Raw genomic sequence first — 24,901 nt, 5'->3', positions numbered from 1 at the left:
CAAAGCCAAAGGGCCATTAAACCACTATGTTTTTCCTGGGATTCTTCCTTCCAAGGCCTTTCTTGGAAGGCTGCAGGGACAGTTCCTGTGTCCATAGATGAAGGTTTAAAAGGTTCCGCGCATGGCAGCAGTACCAGGGAACACCACCCCTTTAGGCTCTCCAATACTGTCCTCCTTCTACCTCCACACTCTCCTTCTGACCCCCTGCCTTGGTGTAAGCCCTGAGTGCCCTGGCAGCTTGGTCACTGCCGTGCTGCGTGGCAGTCCTGTGAGCGCAGGCAGGGGCAGGCAACGGGCACTCTGTGACGGTGCTGGCCTCCATCAAATGCTATGGATTTGTGGAGACCACCTGAATGCAGCACTGCAACGTGCTTCCTTGAACCGAGGTCCCCGTGCCCATTGCTCATGACGAGGGCCATCTCCGCGAGGTGCCGAGCAGGGCGCGACACCCCCGGGCTGAGGTGCTGCCAGCCTCTGGCAGGGGCAGCAGGAGGCCAGGCAGTCACTGTGCCCGCTGCAGTGCTCTGCCTCCGCACGTGCCAGGGACGGGCTCGTGCCTCTGAGCACCCCTGTGTGCGTGAGGCTGGGGTTCAACCACGCCAGCAGTGCATGAGGCCAGCTGAGGTGGGGACACCTCCCAGGGCACCGCCGTTCCTGTGTGTGACTGCAGGAACAAAGGCCACTGTCCCAGGGAGATTCATCTCACCCGCCGTGGGCAGGGTCATTGCAAGTGCCTCTGCCTGATCACGGCACCCTTTCTGGATGGTGCCCTCAAATGTGTCCAAGCAATCAGGGAGGTTCTGGGGTCCTGGAAAAAGGCAGACATCCAGCCTTTGTTCAGGAAACGCAAGAAGGACAATTGGGAGAAATACAGGCTGGTCATCCTCACCGTAGTGTCTGGGGAAATGACGGTGGAAATACTCCTGCAGCCAGTTCCAGGTAGTTGTGGGACATCAAAGGGATTGCTGCACCCCTACGTATTGAGGCAAGAAGGGAATGTTTCGTACCTGGACCTTTGCAAGGGGTTTGACTTTTTCTCCTGCCGTTTCTGTATAGGCAGATGGGTGACTTCTGGAGTGAAGAAATGGAGGACACTGTGGGTGGGAAGTTGCCTGGCGGCTTGTGGCTATGTCTCGAGCTAGCTCAACGGCGTCAGGGGCGAAACCCGACCTTGGGAGAGAGACACAGTTATGCCTGTTGGAAGGAAGCCATGGGAGCAAGAGGAGAACCTTGAAGACAGGGAGTGGTCTGCAGAGCTTGTGGCCTTGTAGATAAAGGGAGTTGCTGAGCTGCTGTGTCTGTAATAAAAAAAGAGCCCAGAGTCGAAAGTTGCTGAGCACAGTTACAGGCTGACACGTCAGCCCCCTGCAAAGGTATAAAAGGCTTGCTTGATTTTAATAAAGTGTCTTCGAAGTGTCTTCAAGTGTCTTCATGCCTTCAATCCGCTCCCAGAGTCGGTGCATCATACGCCACAGGGGCTCAAGACCAAATGTCACCAGTGGTCAAGTCCTCCTGGTGGCCACTGACTAGTGACATCTTCCAGTGCAAGCAGTTGGGCCAACTGTGTTGAATGTCTTGATTGTCTCCCAGTACAAGCTGACAAAGTGGCTTTTCAGACCCTTCTGTGGATGATGCCAAAGTGGGCAGAGCCCTTGAGAGATGCCATCCACTTCACCCTGCCTTGATCAGGAGAGCTGGACAAGGGGATTTACAGGGGCCTCTCCCAACCTGAGATATTCTAGGACTCATTGACTCACTTCCCTGGAGAGCTCAGTTGGGATGGGATAGCAGGGGGAAGAAGGGAAAACAGAGGCGCAGAAGCAGAGACAAAACAGGGTCCAGTAGAAACAGAGCAGTTCCCCTGAGGAATGTTCTTCCACCCAAAATAATAGGTAGGAAATCCATGAGATAAATTGGCTGAGAGAAGCTTCCCTTTATCTGCTGGGTGCTGGGCCACGGGGAGGGTGACGGCTGAGGACGGTATCTCGTGGTCAGTTGTGTCTCAGGGACTCACATCCCAGCAGGAAGCCAATGGCTGTGACGGGGGCAGTGAGGCCAGTTCTGCCTGCGGAGGGGACAGCCCAACAGCAGCAATGTGCCTGGGAAAGGGGCGGTGAGGTCACCTCTGCCTGAAACAGCGCGTAGGGCAGCCCCTGACTCATGGCTGGGACACGTGCTGTTAAGCTCCATCTGCCCGTGTCTCGGGAGGGCCAGCAGAAGGCCCCTGGGTGGCACATGGGCTGTGAGATCCCCTCTGCCTAAGGACCTGGGCTCACTCCACCCAGGGGCTTCTTTCTTGCTTGTCACGTCGCTGCTGCCTGAGAACATGGCAGCACAGCAGCAGGCACACCGCTTGCTCGTGTCTATGCGACAAGCTGAAAGGCTCGCAGCCTTGGAAGAGCGCGGTGAGGCCGTGGCATGGTCAGGGGAAAGGCCACAAGGAGGGTGACAGGTCGGGATGCCCGCCTGAAGGGTGGTTTCCCGGGTGGTGGAGCTTTCCTTGGACGTAGGGAAGAGCAGGAGGGAGAAGCACTGCCACCCTATGCAGCTGGGGAAGTGGAGACTGGAGGTCAGGAGGAGGAAATGTCACTCCAGGGCTTGTGCTGTGGTGGGAGACGTTGTCCAGAAGGAGTGTGAGATCAGTCCATGTCTGTGTGTTTGCAGGAACAGCGTGTGAGGGTGGGCAGACATGAGTGCATGTGTGGCAAGGGCAGGGTGAGAGCAAGGTGGGGAAGCCAGATGGGTGCCTGCAGCCTGCCGGGGAAAAGCAGCAGCTGTGGGACAGCGTAGGACAGCGTGAGATGGAAGGCAAAGGGCACGGGCAAGGCTGGAAGTCACCAAGAGAACCCAAGGGTTGTCCCCTTGCGTACGGCCATTTTTTCTGCCACCAAGGCCTATGAGAAGGCGAGTTGTCCTCTGGCCGTGGGGCCTCATGGCCTCCTTGTGACCACTTGCACTGAATTCTTCTCCCTTGAGTGATACTGCCCAGTGAAAGTTCCCAGCATTGGCCACAGCCTGCCACCCTGAGGCCCGGCACCTGCACTCCGCTGCTCTCCTGCCTCACTGCCCCTGGGAGATGAGACTCCATCATTCCTTTGCTGCTGGAGCCAAGGTGGACAGGGGTGACACAGGGTTTCAGATACAGCTGAGCAGCACAGCTGTTGGCCCATCTGGCAGCAATGCTAAAATGCTGATGTAAAGAACCTACAGACACCTAAAGGAACATTGTCACTGTGCTGACCTGTGAATGTCGGGGTCAGTGGGTTGACCGTTGGCTTCCATGAGCCCAGCAAGCCTCTCCCTCACTGCCCCCCCTCCTTCTTCACTCACTTGGTGTTTGTAGGGCTGTTCCTGTGCCTTGTTTCTCACGCCTTTCTCTTACAAATGCTGCACACGGTCTTATGGCCTTTCTTGCATTGGTTTTTCACAGAGAGAATTCACAGCTAGAATTACTTATGAGCTCAGGGAGGTAGCAGGTCCATTTCAGAGCCAGCTGAACGAGGCTTTCTTGGCCATAGGGCCAGCTCTTAACCTCTTCTCACTTTTGTCAGCCCTACAAACCCCATGACCGCTCCCAAACCCTTGCCATGTAAACCCACGGGGTCAGAAAAGTCCCCAGTAAGATGTGAGGTCATTGATCCTAAGGCTTCCTCAGGCTGGTTAAGTAAGAGTTTGGCCCCTTGCTCTCCCTGGTTTAGGTTCTTTATGGCAGAGAAGGGACGCGTTGGACCTCAGCTGTGGCACCAGGGCCAAGATCAAACATGTAACAAAAATAGCGGGTACCAAGTGCCCAAAGTCCAATGCATGCGAAATTTTGCTGCAGAGCATACTGGGGTGGTTGGCAGGTGGCACTGTAATGGTGAAATGCAATGTCCCTAAGGAGAGGAAACCCAGCTGTCCTCAAGACCAGAGGGACAAAGGGCTGGACTGTGCAGTGCTGGCAGGAGAGGACATGTCTGTCTGTGTTGCCTCTGCAGCCCCAGAGGACATGTGGTGCAGGTGAACCTCATGTCCAGGGAGGACAAAGTGCTTTGGAAAGTGTCCTTGGCTATGGACATGCCGTGATCCAGGAACACTGTGAAAACCGTTGGTCTGTTTCTCTAAATGCATTCCCCCAGGGGTGACTATCAAGACTCCTGGCTATACTGGGGAGGCACCAGAAGCCTGGGGGTTAGTCAGAGTGGTGCCCACCTACAAGAAACGTAGAAAAGAGGTTCCTAGGACTTTCAACCTGATCTTAGTGCCAGGAAGGTTGTGGAGCTGATCATCCTGAACAACAGCCAACAGCAAGCATAGGACAAGCAGGAGGTCAGGACGAGCTAGCACAGATCTATGAAAGGCAGGTCCTGCTTGATGAATCTGATCTCATTTTGTGACAAGGTGGCCTGCCTAGCGGATGAGGGAAAGCCTGGGGGTGTTCTCTACCTGGACCTTAAAAAAGCCTTGGACAACATCTCCCACTGCATTCTCCTGGAGAACCTGGCTGCTCATGGCTTCGGTGGGTGTTCTCCATGCTGGGTTAAAGCTGGCTGGACAGCCAAGCCCCAAGAGGGGGAGTAAATGGAGTGACACCCACGTGACAACCCATAATTACTGGTGATCCATGGGCTCAGTGTTGAGGCCAGTCCTGCTTCAGAACTTTATCAATGGTCTGGATTGAGTGCACCCTCAGTGAGTTTGCATACAACATCAAGTGGGGTGGAAGTGCTGATCTCCTTGAGGGCAGGAAGGCTCTGCAGAGGGGTCTGCACAGGTTGGAGTGTTCAGCTGAGTCCAGTTGTATGAAGTTCATTCAGGAAAAGTGCCAGTTCTGCACATGGCTCACCACACCCCCACATAACTCTACAGGCTTGGGCCAGAGTAGCTGGAAGGCTGCCTGCTGGGGAAGCACCCTGAGGGTGAGGATTGACAGATGGTTGAGCATGAGCCAGCAGTTGTGTGCAGATGACCAAGTAGGCCAATAGCATCCTGTCTGGTATCAGAAACAGTGTGGCCAGCAGGACCAGGGCAGTGATGGACCCCCTGTACTCGGCACTGCTGAGGCCACACCTCAAACAAAGCGTTTGTGGTTTGGGCCATTCAGTTCAAGAGAAACGTTTTGGTGCTGGAGTGTATCCAGAGAAGAGCAACAAGGCTGGTGAAGGGTCTGGAGCCTTGCTTGGATGAAGAGGGTCTGAGAGGACTTGGCTTGTTCAGTCTAGAGCAGGCGAGGCTTCAGGGAGACCTTTATGCTCTCTAGAAGTACCTGAAAGGAGGTTGTAGATGACTGGGGGGAGGTCTCTTCTGTCAGATAACAAGTGACAGGACAAGAGGCAACAGCCTCAAGTTACACCGGGAGAGGTTCAGATTGCATATGAGGAAAAACATCTTCACTGCAAGGGTGGTCAAGCATTGGAACAGGCTGCCCAGGGAGCTGGGGGAATCTCCAGCCCTGGAGGTGTTTCAGAAATACACAGTTGCGGTGCTTAGGGACATGGTTCAGTGATGATTTACTGATACTCAGGTTACGGTTGGATGTGATGATCTTTAAGGTCCTTTCCAACCTCAATGATTCTGTTTCTGTGCTTCTATGGTATTGGAAGCCTACCTAGACCACTTGCTGAGCAGGCTGCTCTAGCTGACCCTGCCTCAGCTGCGCAGTTAAAGGTCAGTCCAACCAAAAAAACAACCATAGGGATATAAGAGCATCTATAGAATGTGTCAACACAAATAGAGGAGCTCATCTGAAGAATGTTTCTCCACTCAAATGGATTGCGGGAAAGGTATTTGATAAATCTGAGAAAAACAAACTTGTTTTTCGGTGGTCACATCCCTGGACAAAAGGAGGGTGATGGAGGGGTCTGGTATTAGGAGGGCACCTGGGTCTCAGGAACTCCTCATGCAGGAGGACGTGCCTGGCTGTGACGGGCCTGTGAGGTCAGTTCTGCCTCTGGAGGTGACAGGCCAGCATCAGGAACGTGGCTGGGACAGTCCCTCTGCCAAGGGACCCCATAGGCCCCATCCAGGAGAAGGGCTGGGATAGGGCTTGTCATGCCCATTTTGCCTGTGGACATGAGAGGACAGCGGCAGGCACAGGGCTTGGTCATGTCTCTGGAAAAAGCTGAAAGGCCAGCAGCAGCCATGTGGTTTGGAAGACCATGTGGAGGTGACTTCACTTTTTTGAGGGGAAAGACCACAAAAAAAACCCCGAACAGGTTGGGTTCCCTGCTTGAAGCATAGTTTCTGAGATGGTAAAGCTTTGCTGGGAACTGGGAAAAATCTCAAGAGAGGAAAAAAATGTGACAAAGGCAAGCTCTGATGGTGGAGAGTGACTATGGGGAGGAAGAACTGTCACTCCAGGGGTCCTGCTGCGGTGCAAGAGCTCAGCCAGAGGGAGCCTGGATCAGCCAGCCCATGGCAATGTTGGGGTGAGAGCAAGGCAGGGCAGCGAGATGGTGCCTACAGCCTGCAGGGAAACAGGGGCAGGGCTCCAACTGCCGCGATGAGAGACGGGACGCTGCTTGATGCAAGCAAATGTTGATTTATTGTATACAATCACAAGTTTATATACGTTATCAGAGGCCGCGCGCTTTAAACAGATTGGTTCTTTAAACTACACATTACATACTAGGCAATCCCTCATTGGTTAACTACAAACAAAGAGCGCTTTAAGTAAGTTTCAACAGTCATCAACCAGCACAAAGTTGTTACTTCTCTTTTGGGCCATCTGTTCCTCATTGCCTTATCTTTACTCAGCCTGACTCCTCCTGTCAGTTGTTACCTATTCACATGCCTTGTCCTCCCGAGGTTTGTAGCCATCCTGCCAAGGTTTTATGGCCGTCCTCCCAAGGTTGATGGCCCACAAGCTCCAGCACATCCCCGCTTATCAGCTGGACCGTACTTGGAGACTTGCCTCTAAGGCCTTGTCTCAGAAGTTCATGGCAGGGGTTCACTGCTTGGCTCTGTGCTTGCCTGAATCTCTGCTGCCATTTTTCCGTGGCTCTGCTTGGTGGCAATGGAAACTCAGCTGTGCAGGTCAGAGCAGGGGCTGAGATGCTGAAAGCATCACAGGGAGGTTGATGAGGAAGCTGAGCAAGTGCCTTCCCTCCCCAGCACGCTGCAGATGAAACCAGCATCAGCTCTCCTTTTCCCTCAGGCTTTGGGGGAGCTGTTTGTTCCTGCCTGCAGACAGAGAGCGGCTGCAGGGCAGATAGGGGCACACAGGGGCTGTGTTGCGACGGAGGGAAGACACAGTCACTCAATATGAGTGATCAGCAGACTTCGTTTATTGTCCCTTACAGTCACCTTTTATATCTTGTTATAATTAGCTCATACATATTACAAAAGTTGTGCTCATTATTGGTTAGTTGCCTATAATACCAAGCCTGCCCCTAGTTTGTCTTCTGTAGTTTTCTGTTCCCACCTGCAACATTCTTTTCCCACCAAAATCTTCCTGTTATTGTGTAACAAAAACAGCCAAAGATGCTGTATTTTGCTTTGCTTCAGATAAGCTGAGAGCAATGTGCATTTTTGTCCAGCCAGCTGGACTATGTCTATGAGACCTTTTTTCAGCTAGCCAGTTATCCACAATTCCCCCGTTTTTATTTTGGGCAACATAGGTTTGGTTGACCATTTTCAATAACAGCGTTTTAACACAGGAAAATACACAGCCAACTTATAAAATCTCAGTTCAGAAGTATAATCCCAGAAATACCTGAAAAATAAAGTTAGCTTGAAGCTTTAATTTAGATGCTCTTTCTGTTCCAGTGATATAAAAAGTTTAAAAAATTCAAAGGCAATTTTAAAGTTCTGAACATGGACTAATGCAAGCTCAAAACCCAAAAAGAAACCAAACTGATGTTTGACTAGGAATATTTGCAAATATTTTAGTGGAAAATCCCTGACCATTAACAATTTTCTGTCCCAATAACAACTGCCCTTATGCAACCAACCAGTCCATACATTTTCTGAAGAATACCTCATTGATATCAAAGAATTAACAAAGGGAAAAAATTAGTTCTAAGCTACATACATTCATAAGTGGATTTTTCAACAGTTACATACAGATTTACACACTAAGCCATAAAGGCTTGTAGGTGATACACACAAGAAGAGTACGTTGCTTATCTGTCTGAATGTCTATGCTAAATTTGACAACTATGCCACAAGCCAAGCCTACATGGGTGCTGTGTGTTATGCACGTTCCTTAACAAACAGTAGAATAGACAAATTCCCAAGATCTAGTCCCCAACCTAATTATATTATTTTGTAGCCAATTAAGGAAAATAACACAAATGTGCATATCTACATGTGCACACACCTTTTAGTTCAGAACCAATCTGTGATAAAAGGCCTTAGCCTTATGGCATCATCGAATCTTAACGAGTACAGTAATTAAAAATGCAGTCTTACTCTAAGTGTGATTTATGCTGACATTCCCTCAAATGCTACACGTGAGTATTTCTCACTCAACTGCCTCAAGTTAAAATAGTAGTATTTGTTAATATGTATTGAAAAATCATTAATTCTCTACAATAGCAGTTGACTTCCATAACGCTATGGAAGCAAAAGAGGCTTAAGATGGGTTTTCTGAATACTAACAATTTAGTTTAGACTGTCTAAACTCAGGTCTTGAAAGATTTCACTCTGCCAGACATAGAAACACTGTTGCACTCCAGTTGTGATATCCCTTTTCCCAAGTTGTCACATGCACATCTCGCTCAAGCAACCTTATTGTTCAAGTTTCTCTCTGCTACGTAAAAGCAGATTGCACTTGTAGATATAAAAGACAGCACCCTTACTTAATTATTACCTTATTACCTCCTAACTCTTAGTATACCTTGTACCTCTGATTTCATCACTTCAAAAATTCACCAGGAGCAGATAAAACCACAGCATCAGACTAAACTACACCTTAACTGCTGATTCAAATAAAGGCATTCTCTTCAGATATGCCTAATGCTTACAAATAATTTGGGCTGGTTTCGATCAAAAAACTATTATTACAATAAGGATCAAAAATAATAATCCGGTTTGCAAAATGCCTTTAAGCCAGCCTCCTAGTCCCAACAAATTTCCACATTCAGAATACAGCATAAGTACAGAATACAGAATTATCTCCATCAAGGCAAAAAGACTTCTTTTTAAACACAGAGATGTTTGCTAGTTCAAAGCAGAAACCCATTTCTTGTAGGTGACATCTGAAGCACTTTTTTTTTTTTTTTTGGTGGGTTTGTAATCAAGTCCGTATTTTTCCTTGAGAAGCTTAAGCTGTTCCTCTTGTTTCAGGAGTGTTTCCAACTCTGAGTTGTCGAATAGGTCCGTATTTCCCAAATATATCATACATTTCCTCTGCTGTGATTTTATACGGCAGGTTCCGAATATAAAGGATCCGATTGACCTCTGGGGGCAGCCAGATGTTAGCTCGCTTGGCCGCTTGCATCGCCATGGCGCCGATCGAAGGGGGGGGGTGCCGCCTTGGAGAGAAACCGTGGCCAGGAAGGGGCCTGCCGGGCCGCGCGCCGCCAGTCGCCGCTGCCGCGGGGGTCCCAGATGCTATCCCAAACACTAATAACCCGAGTAATTCCTTTTTACAACCTGTGTCCCGAACGCTCCGCTTTTCTAAAAAGCATATGAGCGAATCATACGTCGCTTGTCTCTCCATACCTTCGTCAGTGCTGTTGCAGCCTTTGCAAGACTTCGGCGACGCGTGGCCGGCGGGACCCTCTGTAGGTGCTCCCGGGCGCGGGGACTGTGCCCTTCCGCCTCCTGCGCTGCTTTCAGGACCGGTACCCGAATCTCCGTCGAACCGTGGCTCGCAGGTTCAGCCCTCTCTAGGGTCCCTGTTGAGGCGCCATTTGTTGCGACGGAGGGAAGACACAGCCACTCAATATGAGTGATCAGCAGACTTCGTTTATTGTCCCTTACAGTCACCTTTTATGCCTTGTTATAATTAGCTCATACATATTACAAAAGTTAAGCTCATTATTGGTTAGTTGCCTAAATACCAAGCCCGCCCCTAGTTTCTCTTCTGTAGTTTTCTGTTCCCACCTGCAACATTCTTTTCCCGCCAAAATTTTCCTGTTATTGTGTAACAAAAACAGCCAAAGACAGTGTATTTTGCTTTACTTCAGATAAGCTGAGAGCGATGTGCATTTTTGTCCAGCCAGCTGGACTATGTCTATGAGACCTTTTTTCAGCTAGCCAGTTATCCACAGGGCTGAGCTGGGCTCTGTGAGCGCTGGCAGGGAAGGGCCCTGGGGCCAGAGAAAGAGCTGCTGGCAGGGACAGCTGCAGGCAGCAGAGCCCTGGGCAGGGAGGGGGGAGATGCTGAGGGGATCCCTGATGCAGGGGAGATAGGGCACCTCCTGGCCATGGTCTACTGTGCAGGTGCCTTCCCTGAGCAACACACCTCTGCTCTCCTCTCCCACCCAGCACAGCCTTTAGACCGTTGGTTTCATGTGTTTCAACACCCCCTGGTCCAGCAGAGCAGCAGAAGGGATGAAGTGCATCTCTCCTGCTGCCACGGTGCCATTTCTCGCTGAGCAGAGCCTGAGGGTGACTGTCCTGCACTGCTGCTGTGTGGGAGGTGGTGTGCCGGGCTGGGCAAGGGGAAGGAGTTCCCGAGTGTCCCTTTGTCTCTCTCCTGGCCTTGCTCAGATGCTATTGGCATTGCAGACAGGCTCTCTGGCAATAGGGGGTTCAGCTGCAGGCTCAGGGGCAGACCTTGTGGGTCCTCCTGTGCAGACATGTCCTCTAGCATGGAGGTGTCCCAGCTTTCCCCTAACCGATGATGCTGTGGGCAATGCAGTCTGTGAGGCTGGGGGAGGAGCTGACGCTCTGTCTCGAGCTTTCCATGATCAAGACCCTTGACTATCTACTTTGGGTGTCCACCCAAGGTCTGTGCTGTTTCCAGGGCACACAGTGAGCCCTGGGTGTCCTTGGATAGCAGTGTAGTGCTGAGCCTTCGGGAAGGGATGAGGCATTCTGTTCTCTGCAGTGGATCCCTCTGCTCTCAGCAGTGCCTGGCTGCTTGTCAGGGTCACATGGCAGTGTGATCACTCTCCATCTAAGAAAGGAGCAATTGCCGGGCAGCTGGGAAGGAGAGGGATGGAGAGAGCAGAGTGCCTGCCTCTGCCCTCAGGCACAGACAGTCCCCTTGCCTCTCAGCACTCACTCTGCTCTCCCTGAGCACAGCACAAAGCCCTCCTGACCTGACTCTGGCCATGGCCGTTGCTCAGCACGGGCAGAGCCGATGGTGACAGGCCCTTCTGCGCTGGGAGCAGTTTGTGCTGAGCCAGGGCAAGGCCAGGACTGGCCCCTGCCCCCAGGCTTCCCATGAAGCCCCTGTTGCAGAGCAGGGCTCACTGCTGGGCAGCCAGCGGGCACAGCCCCTGCTCCTCACAGCACACTCGGCCAGCACTCAGCACAGCTCCAGCCACGGCTCGGAAGGGAGCTCTCATGGGAACTGCAGAGGGGGGGCATGGGGCACCGGGGGCGGTTCTAGGAGAAACAGCTTTCACTTGGCTCACAGAAGTCTTGCCTGACTCTTCACTATATTTGCTTCATGAAGAGGACCCTATGGTTGGAGGCAGCAGATGTCCAACAGCAGCTCCATCACCCAGTTCCTCCTCCTGGTATTGGCAGACACGTGTGTTGCTAGGTAGGGCCTGGCGGCCGGAAGATGTCACACTGTACGGAAACACAGGGCCCCCCTCCAGGTAGCCAACAGCTTGTAGCTTATGATGTAAGCAGACGGAAGTGACATTGTAAACCTAGGCTATATAGTGCCATTTCGTTCAGCAATAAACGCCATTTGCCATCCACCACATTGGTGTCTGTGAGCTGATGGACCGCATGGCCAGGGGTCGGCCGCTGTGCTGTTCCTGAACCAGGTCACCGCTCGCCTGCGAAGGCAACAAGTGGTGCCGAAACCCGGGAACATTCACCTGGAATCGGGTAAACGGCGGCCAGAGCGGCAGGACCAGCCCGGCGGGGAGGATGCTCCCGGACCAGCCAAGAGGATGGAAGCTCTTGTGAAGGTCGTATTACAGCTGCATAAGCAGTGGGGTATTGCTTGTAAGCCCAAAGATTTTACTCTTGCAGTTGTGAGACTTTTGGAGCTGGGGGTCATTGACCAGCCGGTGGATATACTCCACCCAGATGTGTGGGACAAATGCTCCCACGCTTTATGTGACGAAACGATGTCTACTGGTAACGGGAAAAATCTGAAAGCATGGGGGAAAGTCATCCAGGCTCTCCAAAAAGCTAGACAAGAGCAAGAGACCTGGAAAGCTGCAAGGGATTGTCTGTTAAACACCCCATGGGTGGGAAATGGGGCGACTAGCCAAACCTCGCACCCCCTCGGTTGAGGAGGGTTCTGCCGACCCTCAAAGCCGACAGAACAGTGACGCGCCCACTCAGCGTCCAAAAGACTGTAACATCTCCAACTCCCCCACAGGACGCTCGGCAGACTCCTTTTGGGGCAAGCTGGCTGCAGAGGCCAGGGGCGCTGAGGCGAAAGCCGAGGCCGAAACTACACGGACTGAACCACCGCCCTGTGCGCCCCAAGATGGCGCCGAGCAGCAAGGGGAAGGGTGGGGCCAGACCGCCCTCGGCGGGAGCAGGGAGGAAGCGCTAGAGTTAACAGGCGCACACCGAGGGGAGGGGGAGGGGAATGGGAAGGAAAAGAGTGATTGGCACGACCAAAAAAGGGAAAAGAGCGCCAGCGAGGGGCAGAAAGCCAATCAGAATGACCCTCCCCAAAACTGCCCTTATAAGGCAGGCGCCGCCCCAAGCGGAAGGCGGGGCGGGCAGAAAGGGAAAGAACCGCCCGATTACGCAAGGCAAGGGAGGGGCCGAAGCCCGACCACATACCACCAACACCCGGAAGAGAGCAGTCAGTCGGGCTCTGACTCCGGCTCAGACTCTGCATGGCAGACTTGGCTGGCAAGTACAAAGACCAAAATATCACCACTCACGGGGAAAGAAAGACCTAAGGGGAAAGAAATTCCTCTCACAGATTGGAGAAAAATACAAATTGCATGTGCCGATTGGGCCCCATCGGACGCACTAGCATTCCCGGTCCGAGTGACGGACGGGGGACAGAGGGTCCATTCCCCCTTAAGCCCTAAGGATATACAAGCGATTGTTAAAGCAATCGCGGACAAAGGACTCAATTCTGCCATGGTCTCCACCCTCATAGATGGGTTTTTGGGGGGAGATGATTTGCTCCCGTTCGATATAAAACAGACTTGTAGGTTGATTTTTGATGGGGCAGGGATGATCGTGTTTAAACAAGAATGGGAGGAGAACTGTGCGAGGCAATTAGTCCGAGTAACCGGAGCGGATCATCTGCTACACGGCTCCAGCCTACAGCGGTTGATGGGTACACACCCAACAATGATTACCCCCAAGCACAAGCCCAGGGCCTGCGGGCCCATGAAGTTATGGCAACCACCCGTGCAGCTAGAGAAGCCATTCGCACGACCTCTAGAGTTATTGTCAAGCCATCGCCATGGTCCACAATAAAACAAAAAGAAAGTGAGAGTTTTACACAGTTTGTAGATCGCCTCCAAGCAGCAGTCGATTCCTCGGCCCTGACCTCGGAGGCAAAAGGCCCAGTCATCGCAGACTGCTTGCGGCAACAGTCTAATCTAAAACCCAAAGAAATCCTGCAATCACTGCCACCGAGGTCAAGTCTCGCGGACATGATTAAACATGTTGTGAGCGAGGAACACCTGGCCCCAATTCAAGTGGCTGTTCGTGCACTGGCTAGCGTGATGACATGCCTCAAATGTGGCCAACCAGGCCATGTGATGATTAATTGTCCCCTTTTCGGAGACTCGCCGATGGCGCTCCTCCCACAAAACCGATCTAAAGGACCGTGTTGGGCCTGTGGAAAGAGAGGGCACCTCGCGAAGGAATGCAGGCTTAAAAAGCAGGGAAACGGGAAAGGGAGGGGGCCCCCGGACCGCACACAGCCCTCTCCCACTTGGGATGTCAGGCGGCCCCATTACACCAACCCCAGACAGGGGGGGTCACTCCCGAACCCGTTGCCCCCGCAGGAAGCAACCAACTTTATGGCCCAGCCGACGACCCCAAACCCTGGCCTCCATCCCAGGGACAGCAGGGACCACCCCTTGGGGGCGAGACCCCTGGGTGGCCCTGGCAGTAAGGTGTGACAACCCGCCAGTGGTGTGGGGGATCTGTTACCTCTATAATTCCCTAAATGGTATCACCATCAGCATCCCCTTTTTGACTGACACCGGAGCAGATGTTACAGTTATCCCTGAAACGAGCTGGCCCCCACGTTGGAAATCGGAAGACGCCCCCATGGTGGGAGGAGTCGGGGGATTAACCCGAGCTCGGAAGAGTGCTCAACTGGTAGCAATCACGCTTCACACTGAAAAGGGACCGGAGAAGACCATTACCCTCTTCCCATACGTCATGTCAGGAGTCCCACCCCTGTTGGGAAGGGACGCCCTAGCCTTATTAAAAGCCAGAGTGACAAATTTACAGTAAGGGCCACTGCCGCACACCCACTCCCACCGATCAGACTGACATGGAAATCATCCGACCCAGTCTGGGTCGAGCAGTGGCCCCTGTCAAAGCCTCAAAAGGATGCCCTTCTCGAGTTAGTTGACCGCGAACTACAACGAGGTCATATAGAGCCTTCCACTAGCCCATGGAACACCCCAGTCTTTGTAATACCCAAACGAGCAGGCGAGGGGTTTCATCTCCTCCATGACCTGTGTGAGGTAAACAAAAAAATCCAGCCAATGAGTCCTGTTCAAACATTGTTGCCCATGAACTCCATGATACCGGAAGGACAACCTTGTGCTGTCCTTGATATTAAAGACCGTTTTTTTCAATAGCTCTGCATGAGGAGGACAAGGAGCTGTTTGCTTTTTCTGTAGTGTTTCCAAACAGCCAACGCCCTAACTTGCGCTTCCAGTGGAAAGTGCTGCCCCAAGGAATGATCAATTCACCCACTATTTCCCAAATCACAGTGGATCGGGCACTGGCACCGGTTCGGCGCAGTGACCCGACTGCAACTATCATTCAATATATGGATGATATTCTGATTGCTGCACCGTCAGGACATCAGGTGGACGGACCACCTGGTGACAATAATTTCAGAAACCCTCAAGACAAACGGGTTTGAAGTCGCGAGTGCAAAAATTAAAAGAGGACCCTGTGTAAGTTTTTTGGGAATGGGGATCACAAGTTCTTATATAACACACCCTCAAATAAAAATCCATCGAACTGTTAAAACACTCCATGACATGCAGCAGTTAGTGGGGTCTTTACAATGGCTCCGCAATGTTGTCCTGATCCCTCCCAAAATCATGGCCCCCCTGTACAATCTTTTGAAAGGGAAAAACCCATGGGAACAAAAAACTCTGACGACAGAAGCAATAAGCTCTCTCGACTTTATCGAACAACAGGTGTTATCAAACACACTCGCCAGGTGGAACCCGACTATACCACTTGATCTGTATGTGCACTTCACGGAAGCGGGGGGAGAAGGAGCACTGGCCCAAGGCCCTCCTGAAAAAGCTCAGCCAATACAATGGATAGTCCTGGGAAAAACGTCACGTGCCTTCTCTCCAGGAGTCGAGTGCTCGGTAACCTCATCACGAAAGGCAGGAAACTCTCCCTAAGACATCTGGGAACCAAACCTGCCAGAATATACCTGCCCTTCTGCAAACAGCTCCCAACACAATCAGTGGCAATGTCAGAATATCTAGCTATAGCCCTCGTCGGATTTGGGGGAGAAGTCCGGTATGCCACAAAGCCCCCCTGGACTCAAATGCTAGCTATTGTCGACGTCGACCTCCCACAGAAGATCATGGACCGGCCCCAACAGGGACCAACGGTCTTCACAGACGCATCCTCAGCGACCTCAACCGCGGCAGCAGTATGGCAATCGGGAGGAGAATGGCACTGCGTCAAAATGACCGATCGTGCGATCTCAGTCCAACAGCTGGAAGCAGCAGCTGTAGTGCTGGCGTGCGGACTGTTCCCGACATACATCTCAACATAGTAACTGATTCAATGTTAGTGGCCAAGCTTTGCTTAGCCATGTCGGGGCCTGGCGTGTCAACAACTGCAACAGCTCTGATGCTAGAAGCAGCGCTTTTTTCCCGAAAGGGCACTGTATCGGTTATCCACGTCAACAGCCATAACCCAATCAAAGGGTTCTTCCAAATCGGCAACGACAAAGCAGATGCCGCTGCAAAAGGCTTGTGGACACTAAGAGATGCCCGCCAATGACATGAGTCCCTCCACATTGGAGCTAAAGCGCTAGCAAAGAGATGTGGGATTTCGGCCACTGACGCGAAACATATAGTAGCTACATGTCCCCACTGTCAAAAGGCACCATTGTGGTCTAGTTGAATCAACCCCACTAGAGTACCAATATGATATGGCAAATCAAACTCTGAAATCTAATTTACAGGTATTAGAAAAAACCGGAAGGTTTTACCAACGCCATTCCCTCAGGGGATCAGGCACGCTTATTAGCGACAGCCCTGTTAGCACTAAGCCAGTTCCCCAGGGGAGACGAGGTGAATAGCCCTGCCCAGAAGCACTGGGCCACTCGAGCGCTAGAAGAAGGCCTGTCGGTCATGATCAGAAATGACCTAGGAGGGCGGGAACAAGGGTGGAAATTAGTTCTGACAGGGCGAGGGTATGCTGCGGCCAGAAAAGACAACAGAATTAAGTGGTGTCCACTTAAGTCTATCAAGCCAGACCTTCAGAATAAAACTAATGAAAACTGTGAGTTTTTGTCTGCAGGACCGGATCATCGGACACCCCCGTAACCCATATACCCTGGTGACAAGAGAAGATTACGAGTCGGCAGGCAGCCTGTCTGCATCTGAGGGCTCTGCACCGGCGGAGTCCAGACAACGGTGAAACAGCCCCCGCGGGGCGGAGGGCTGCGATGTTTTTGTGTGATTTCAATTTTGGGGTTCATAACGCCGTCTAGCAGCTTGTATGAACATCAGCCGTGGGAATGGGTACTGGCGAGATGGGAGGACCAGAAGATACTACGAAAGATTGTCACCCCGGGGCCCCCCAGCTTCCAAGTACATCTCTGTGACCTAATCCTCTCAAGCCCCTGTTTGAATACTGTAATGTATTATATGTGTCCCAGCTCTAACCCCGGCAAATCTTATTGTAACGTCCCTTATCAGTATTACTGTTCTCACTGGGGCTGTGAAACCATCGCGTCTGGCTGGAAGGCAGCGAAATCAGACCCGTTTCTTAAGAGCAGTTGGGGGCCAACAGGCTGTACCCCTTGGCCAGTAGACGGGATGGGAGGGCCAGTGTGCCGCTTCAAGGGGTTCAATAAAATATGTGACTGCCAATACATCTTCTTAAACGTAACCAATGAAAACGACCTGGGATGGACCATCGGTAAAACTTGGGGAAATAGATACTGGCTACCCGGCACAGATAGGGGGGGACTGCTTTTTATTAAAAGCAGGAAGTAGAAAGCAGTACAGCAATTGGCCCCAACGTCGTGATCAAAAGCGATAACCAGCAAAGAAAAGAAAGCTTGCCGACTTCCACCCCCGTCCCAACCGATCCCTTACCAACCAAGCAAATAGTTCCCTCAAGCCAACCAAACATGAACTCTCACCATTTGCCCGGCAAACCATTTTTTAGCGTGTTAGATGCCACCTTCCGGTCGCTGAATCAGTCAAACCCGGATCTCATGAATTCCTGTTGGTTATGTTATGACGTGTACCCTCCCTTCTACGAGGGCATTGCCCTCGATGCTTCCTTTGACTATTCATCAGACAGCAGTCCAACCCAGTGTAGGTGGGACACACCATGGAAAGGAATCACCTTGCACCAAGTCAGGGGCCTGGGCGTATGTATCGGTAATGCCAGCCTAGCAAGCTGGGATAGTGCTTTTTGCGCAAAAACTGTTGCTGTTGACAAGACCCGTAAGTGGCGATCCCGTCTGCACCCGGAATGTGGATCTGCCATCAATCAGGAGTAAGCCCCTGTGTGTCCCTTAAACTTTTTGATGACTCTGCTGAGTTTTGTGTACAAATTCTGATTGTTCCTAGGATCCTATACCATCCAGAAGAAGAAATGTACCGTTATTGGGGAGAAGCTAATAGCAGACTTCAAAAAAGAGAAGTACTGACAGCTGTAACTATAGCGACGCTGCTTGGTTTGGGAGCAGCTGGCACGGCAATGGGAGTGACCTCCCTGGTGACCCAGCAACGAGGCCTGTCTCAACTGCAAGCCACCATCGATGAAGACCTACAAAAAATCGAGAAATCCATGACCTTTTTGGAGCGATCCCTCTCCTCGCTTTCAGAGGTTGTTTTGCAGAATAGACGGGGATTAGACCTCCTGTTTATGCAACAAGGAGGCCTCTGTGCCGCCCTGAAAGAGGAATGTTGCTTCTATGCTGACCACACCGGAGTGGTTAGAGACTCGATGGCCAAATTAAGAGAGAGATTGGCTCAAAGAAAAAGAGACAGGGAAGCCAAACAAGGGTGGTTTGAATCATGGTTTAACCAATCTCCGTGGCTAACCACCCTGATATCCACCTTGGTTGGACCGATTGCAATGATCCTGCTGACACTGGTCTTCGGACCCTGTATATTAAACAGGCTTGTGTCCTTTGTCAAGAGCCGGCTCAAAAAGGTCAACATCATGTTTGTAGAACACCAACAACTGCTTTAAAAATGTACTTGGTCAGTACTTTCCCCCAATTTTCCCTGGCTATCCCCAGGTATCCCAAGCTACACTCCATTACCCCCAGTCACCCCCCAAGTGCCACTTGCCCAGTGTGCCTTATCTTTGTACTCTTTTTTAGAAATATTTTTACTATTACTGTTTTAGCCTTTTTGGTTAAGCATAGGGAGAGGGGAAATGTTGCTAGGTAGGGCCTGGCGGCCGGAAGATCTCGCGCTGTATGGAAACACAGGGCCCCCCTCCAGGTAGCCAACAGCTTGTGGCTTATGATGTAAGCAGACGGAAGTGACACTGTAAACCTAGGCTATATAGTGCCGCGCCGCTCAGCAATGAACACCATTTGCCATCCACCACATTGGCGTCTGTGAGCTGATGGACCGCGCGGCCAGGGGTTGGCCGCCGTGCCGTTCCTGAACCAGGTCACCGTGCGCCTGCGAAGGCAACAAACACCTGGTAAAACAAAGAGACCAGACAATGTTGTGGAAGATCTACCAATTAACAGAGCTTGTGTATCGGGGGGTAATGATACTTTGACATTTGTTGATAATAAATGAACCGAGGAATCGAGCAGTGTTACTGTGTGTGAGGTTGCCAGGTCCAATCCGGCGCTGCCTGAGGTTGCTGGACAGGGACTTGAGGTGTCGGTGCTTCTCTCCGAGGTTGTTGAAATGTCTGCTGTGGCACTTGTGTCTGTGCGCGTTGCTGCCCCGCGCTCCGCGGTCGGTTTCCCTGTATCGGTTGTCCCTGGAAGTCATCCTTAGATCGACATTGATTAGCAGAATGACGCCCTTTCCGACATTTCGGACAAACTCCAGGACCAGGAGGTTGTTGTCTATTCCCTGCAGCCCGAGCAAGACAATTTCTCTTTAGATGACCAGGCTTACCACAACCATAGCAATTCCCCACACCACGCATCGCTGCAAAAGCAGCAGCCATAGCTTCAAACAGTACCGATTCGGTTACATGCTTCCACCATTTCCACCAGAGTGGGGTTCGGGTTGGGAAGAGACTTCAATAGCCTTTTACAATCAGCATTAGCATTTTCAACAGCTAGTTTTGTTAGCAATATATCCCGAGCTTCCGCATTATCTACTTGACGTTCCAAAGCCTGTTTTAGTCTATCAATCAACTGCATATAAGGTTCTCGAGACTCCTGAGTGATGTTAGTAAAAGCTTTTTGTGGCTTTTGTACGTCAGGAACCTGGAAAAAAAGCCTTTTTCGCCTCTTCTCTAACTGCCTCGAGAGCTGCACGGGGGCAGTGTTGAGCCTGCGCTACCGGATCAGCATGTGCACCGGTGCCCATAAGATGCTCTATTGTTAGTGCCGCTAATGCAGCGTCATTATGATTAACATACGTGAGCAGGAGTGCTTGCAGTCCCCCTCTCCAGTGCAACTCCCATAACGTGTACTGAGTCGGGGTTAGTAGCAATCGTGCTAAAGATTTCAAATCATGAGGAGTCATGACATAAGTATCAAACACAGAAGATAACAACTTACAAAATAGGGAGAAGAAATACCATGTTCCGTAAACGTGCGGCGCAGTTCTTTAACAACCGAAAAAGAAAGAGCCTCCCATCGTGCTCCCCCTGCCCGACCCTGAGAATACAAGACCGGAGCAACTATAGTTTTAGCCATTTCTAAATCCCCCTCCTTTAAGGCTTGTTTCTTTATTTTTGCCCACACATCACGCAGATCAGGAGGGTATAAATCAGGTTCTTGTTCAGGGTCTACCAGTCCCGGGTCAAAGGGCTCGTCTTCTGGCAGATACTCCACTGCATTAACACCCAGGGGTTTACAGCACTGTGATTTAGAGGCTGATAAGGACAGGTCTATTAGAGCTTGCGACTCCTCCACCTCTCCTTCCTCTGCCTTTTCTTTTTGTGCTTTCAGAGTCTCAAAAATAGCTCTCCACGAAGAGAGCAGACGGTGGGACTCAGTATTGCCCTTTGTCGCAGAATCCCACAATTTTACCCCTGTATCGTCCCAAAGTTCCCGCGTGAGAATTGTAGTTGCAGTCACTGCAGGCATATTTACTTGCACCCACTGAAGCATTGCTTTAAGGTCATGCCCAGAAATACTTTTCTTATGTTTGTTAAGGAGACCTTTCATAAGCTCATAGACGCTTCTTTCTGGGGATGAAACCTGATTCCCCGTTAGGGATTTCCCACAGCTCACCTCTCAACTCCGGAGGGATTTATGGCCGGCCAGCTCCCGCTTCCTTTCAGCAGATCATACAAAGTTCTGTGGGATTCGCTGCATGTCGCTCAGTTAGGCAATTCGAGAGCCCCTCCACATCAGATCCTTCACCGGATCATGTCAGGGTCACCATTTTGCGGCGAATGAAGAGACGGGACGCGGCTTGATGTAAGCAAGTTGTGTTGCAGAATGGCTGTGTGATCACGGCCATGACTCCCTTAAAGATCTTTGTGAAACAAAGTTAGCGTAAGTTAGCTGAAGCAGGCCTTGCAGCTGTGCTGAGGCATGCTGATAAGGAAGCTGAGAAGGGCACTGACCTTGTGCCTAATGTTGTAAATAACTTTGAGGAATTCGCGTAGACGAGAGAAAAAAATATATGTAGCTAGCTATCCGCAGAAACCGCAAGTAGGAGGACGTATGAAAATGTAACCCTTTAGAGCTTAGCCAATCAGCAGATGACTTGTAGGCATAATTAACTGGAACTCTATATAAGACATAATCGCGCCGTAATAAATTGAAGCTTGCTTTATCACTCACACTGAGTTGGCTGCTTGCTTCCCCTCGCTCGTCGCAAGTGGCGCCTGAACAGGGACCCCCAATCCTTGTTCTTCACCGGACAGCGAGGACGGAGAAGCACTGGTAGCAGCGACCAGGGAGCAAAGATCGACTGATGCAGGCATTGTAACTCGATCCGTGCTTGAACCGACTACTAATCAAAGAAAGGTTCGCCGTCCGTGAGTGTCTACCCAGAGAAAAGGCTGCATCTTAATCAAGGAAAAGGACTGTTTTAAGCGCGCTATGGAAAAAGAGGTAGCACTCGCTCTTTTACAATGCTTTTTAGAAAAGCGGGGAGTAGGCCCTTTAAAAGATCTGGCCGAGTTAATTACTATGGGAAAAGCGAAAGGGTTTTTTACAGACCCCGAAAAAATGTTTGAAGTAGAGGAGTGGCGTGCGTTTAGGGACTGCTTGTGGGACTTAGTTATAGACGACGATAAGGCAGCAAAAGAATTGATGAAATCATGGCGTGAAGTAACTAATTGTGTAAAAAGATATCAAGCAGAAAAGCTCCTTGCTGCGGCAGTAACAAGCCGACTTGCAAGCGCAGATCCTAATGCAGGAAAAGTTATGCTATGTGAAAATCACATTCCAATACCCCCTTTATCACAAACAGTGCTCTCTGTACCACCTATAGAGCCCACTGTACCACCTATAGACCCTTCGTGTCCTCCGCCCCCCCCCCCCCCCCCCTCTGGCACAGTAGCCTCGGGGGGGCCAGAGGGCGGGGACACATTTGACGAAAGTGCTGCTGAGGAAGAAAATAGCAGTGGGCAGTCAATACAAAATTCTAAAAAAAATAATAATAATAAAATAATAATAATAATAAAAAAAAAATACAGTAAAGAAACTGGTGCGTTCTACGCACATTAATTGGCAAAAAATAGCACAAGAAGCGGCTGCTCAGGGAATATTTGATATTGCTGATCAAGTCATCCCCCCACAAGCTTTCCCTGTAACGTATCAGATGAATGCCGCTAACCAAAGACAGGGAACCTGGGAGGCTTTGATTGGAAAATATTAAGTCAGTTACGTAGTACAGTGAATGAGTCAGGCCTCCACAGTGAGCCCACCAGATATACCTAACTTTATGAAAGGGCCGTTATTGCGCCAATGTATTTTGGAGAATAGTAACAGTGACACCAAAGGCATTTTAGTAACCCTGCCCTTAGATTCTTCTGTAGAAACAATGCTAGAGCGAATGAGTCGGGTGCCAGTAGGTCAGCAAGCCTTGCTAGTGGAAGCAATCCAAGCAGTAGGGAGAGATTTAGTGCAAGCCCAAAGTCAGGCATTTGCAGCGCTTGCGCCTCTGCGCCCCCCTGGGGCTACCGCGCCCCCGAAGCCAGTGACCACCACGCGCCGAGACTTCCTCTGCTATTGATGCGGGAAGCCAGGACATACCCGTGACCGATGTCGACAACGTCAAGTGTGGCGCCGAAATTGTCAGCAAGGAACCCACAACACCAACGTCTGTCGGCAGACGGGAAACGAGAAACCGAGCGCGAGGAGCCGCAGCGCGTCGACCCCAATCGCGACTCCTGTCACCTTCACGACACCCCCTCCAGGAGACATGACCAACTCTTATCGACAGACACCGTGTTACAACCCGCCACCTGAGGGAGCCTCGGCCTGGACCTGGCAACAGCAGTAGATACAACATAAATTGACAACCGAACACAAAAAATTGCAACTCGTGTCCGAGGACCTCTGATAATTAATGGACAAAGTTATGGTGCTCTATTATTAGGGCGGTCTTCTGGTAGTTTAAAAGGGCTGTTGTAAAGTGTGTTGCTTATAGTAATAATTGTTAGCATTGCACTCGTATGTTTAAGCTGTGCTCTCTCTTGTATTCGAAAATTACTCGAGCGTGTAACTGCACAAGTTTTGCTTGCGCAAAGAGAAAAAGGGGGAAATGTTGCAGAATGGCTGTGTGATCATGGCCATGACTCCCTTAAAGATCTTTGTGAAACAAAGTTAGCGTAAGTTAGCTGAAGCAGGCCTTGCAGCTGTGCTGAGGCATGCTGATAAGGAAGCTGAGAAGGGCACTGACCTTGTGCCTAATGTTGTAAATAACTTTGAGGAATTCGCGTAGACAAGAGAGAAAAAAATATATGTAGCTAGCTATCCGCAGAAACCGCAAGTAGGAGGACGTATGAAAATGTAACCCTTTAGAGCTTAGCCAATTAGCAGATGACTTGTAGGCATAATTAACTGGAACTGTATATAAGACATAATGGCGCCGTAATAAATCGAAGCTTGCTTTATCACTCACACTGAGTTGGCTGCTTGCTTCCCCTCGCTCGTAGCAAGAAAGGATCAGGGATGAGGAAATATTGAAAACGGAATAGGAGAGTCAGGGGCTCTATATCTTAGGGGACCGGAGTCATCATGAGCCCTTGATAAAATTAAAAATAGGTCCCCATAAACAAGAGATCACCTTTTTAGTAGACACTGGGGCTGAGAAATCGACTATTAGGCAAATACCTGAGGGATGTAAAGTTTCCCCTGAAAAAGTACAAGTAATTGGAGCAAAAGGAGAACCCTTTAAAGTAAGCAAAATCAAAAATGTGGTATTCGAAACTGAAAATAAATTTGGAATGGGTGAACTCTTGCTCGTCCCTGAAGCAGAATTTAATCTGTTAGGACGAGATTTAATTGTTGAATTGCAATTAGAAATTAAAGTGAAAAATCAAGAGCTAACGGTGTCTGCTTATCCTTTGACCGTGGATGATCAAAAACAAATTAACCCCGATGTCTGGTACTCTCCGGACACAATTAGTAGACTGGAAATCCCACCGATTAAAATCCAAATTTCCGAACCCCACATACCTGTGAGGGTAAAGCAATATCCCATATCCCTAGAAGGACGGAGGGGATTAAAACCAGAAATTGATCGATTGTTAGCACAAGGAATCTTAGAGCCTTGTATGTCACCCTTTAACACTCCCCTTCTGCCTGTAAAGAAACCCTAAAACCCAATTGGGTGGGACCTTATCTTGTTTTGCTTACAACAGAAACAGCTGTCCGGACTGCTGAACGTGGATGGACTCATGCCAGTCGCATTAAAGGCCCAGTGACGAGACCCCACTGGAAAGTAATCAGTACTCCAGGTGACACCAAGATAACCCTGAAAAGATAACGTAATGATAGAGACTTTATTTGATTATTTTGCCGCATTACCTTTTGGTATAAAGTGTGTATTGCTGTTTATATTTGCTATAATTATTTCTTTTTTTATCTATTATATATGGAAGCGTACAAAGTGTGTTGAAGGAAATTGCTAAACTTATGCAACCACACAATATTGAATATAGAAGATATGCTGATGTAAATAATATATGCACTCTAGATATACGAATTAGGTGTAATAATTTGAACTGCAATTGTTATCCATTTGCTTGTTTCAGGTGTAAGGTATGCCAGAATAAATGGTGGACACACTGT

General features: G+C 50.2%; 2 long non-coding RNA genes across 2 annotated transcripts; one reads left to right on the top strand and one right to left on the bottom strand.

Moving 5' to 3' along the window:
- Window positions 1-9,364: 9,364 nt before the first annotated feature.
- LOC308057489 lies at window positions 9,365-10,195 on the bottom strand. The gene is made up of 2 exons (XR_013925277.1): window positions 9,646-10,195; window positions 9,365-9,455 (listed from the first exon to the last, which is right to left on the bottom strand). It is a non-coding gene; the product is annotated as an uncharacterized lncRNA (long non-coding RNA).
- Window positions 10,196-12,711: 2,516 nt separating this feature from the next.
- Window positions 12,712-17,801, top strand: LOC308057465. Its single transcript, XR_013925275.1, has 2 exons — window positions 12,712-12,881; window positions 17,488-17,801. It is a non-coding gene; the product is annotated as an uncharacterized lncRNA (long non-coding RNA).
- The last annotated feature ends 7,100 nt before the right edge of the window (window positions 17,802-24,901 follow it).

This window comes from Falco punctatus (genome assembly GCF_963210335.1).
Source record: "Falco punctatus genome assembly, contig: scaffold_30, whole genome shotgun sequence".
Classification (NCBI taxonomy): Eukaryota; Metazoa; Chordata; class Aves; order Falconiformes; family Falconidae; genus Falco; species Falco punctatus.
This window is presented reverse-complemented; position numbering and strand designations above follow the sequence as displayed.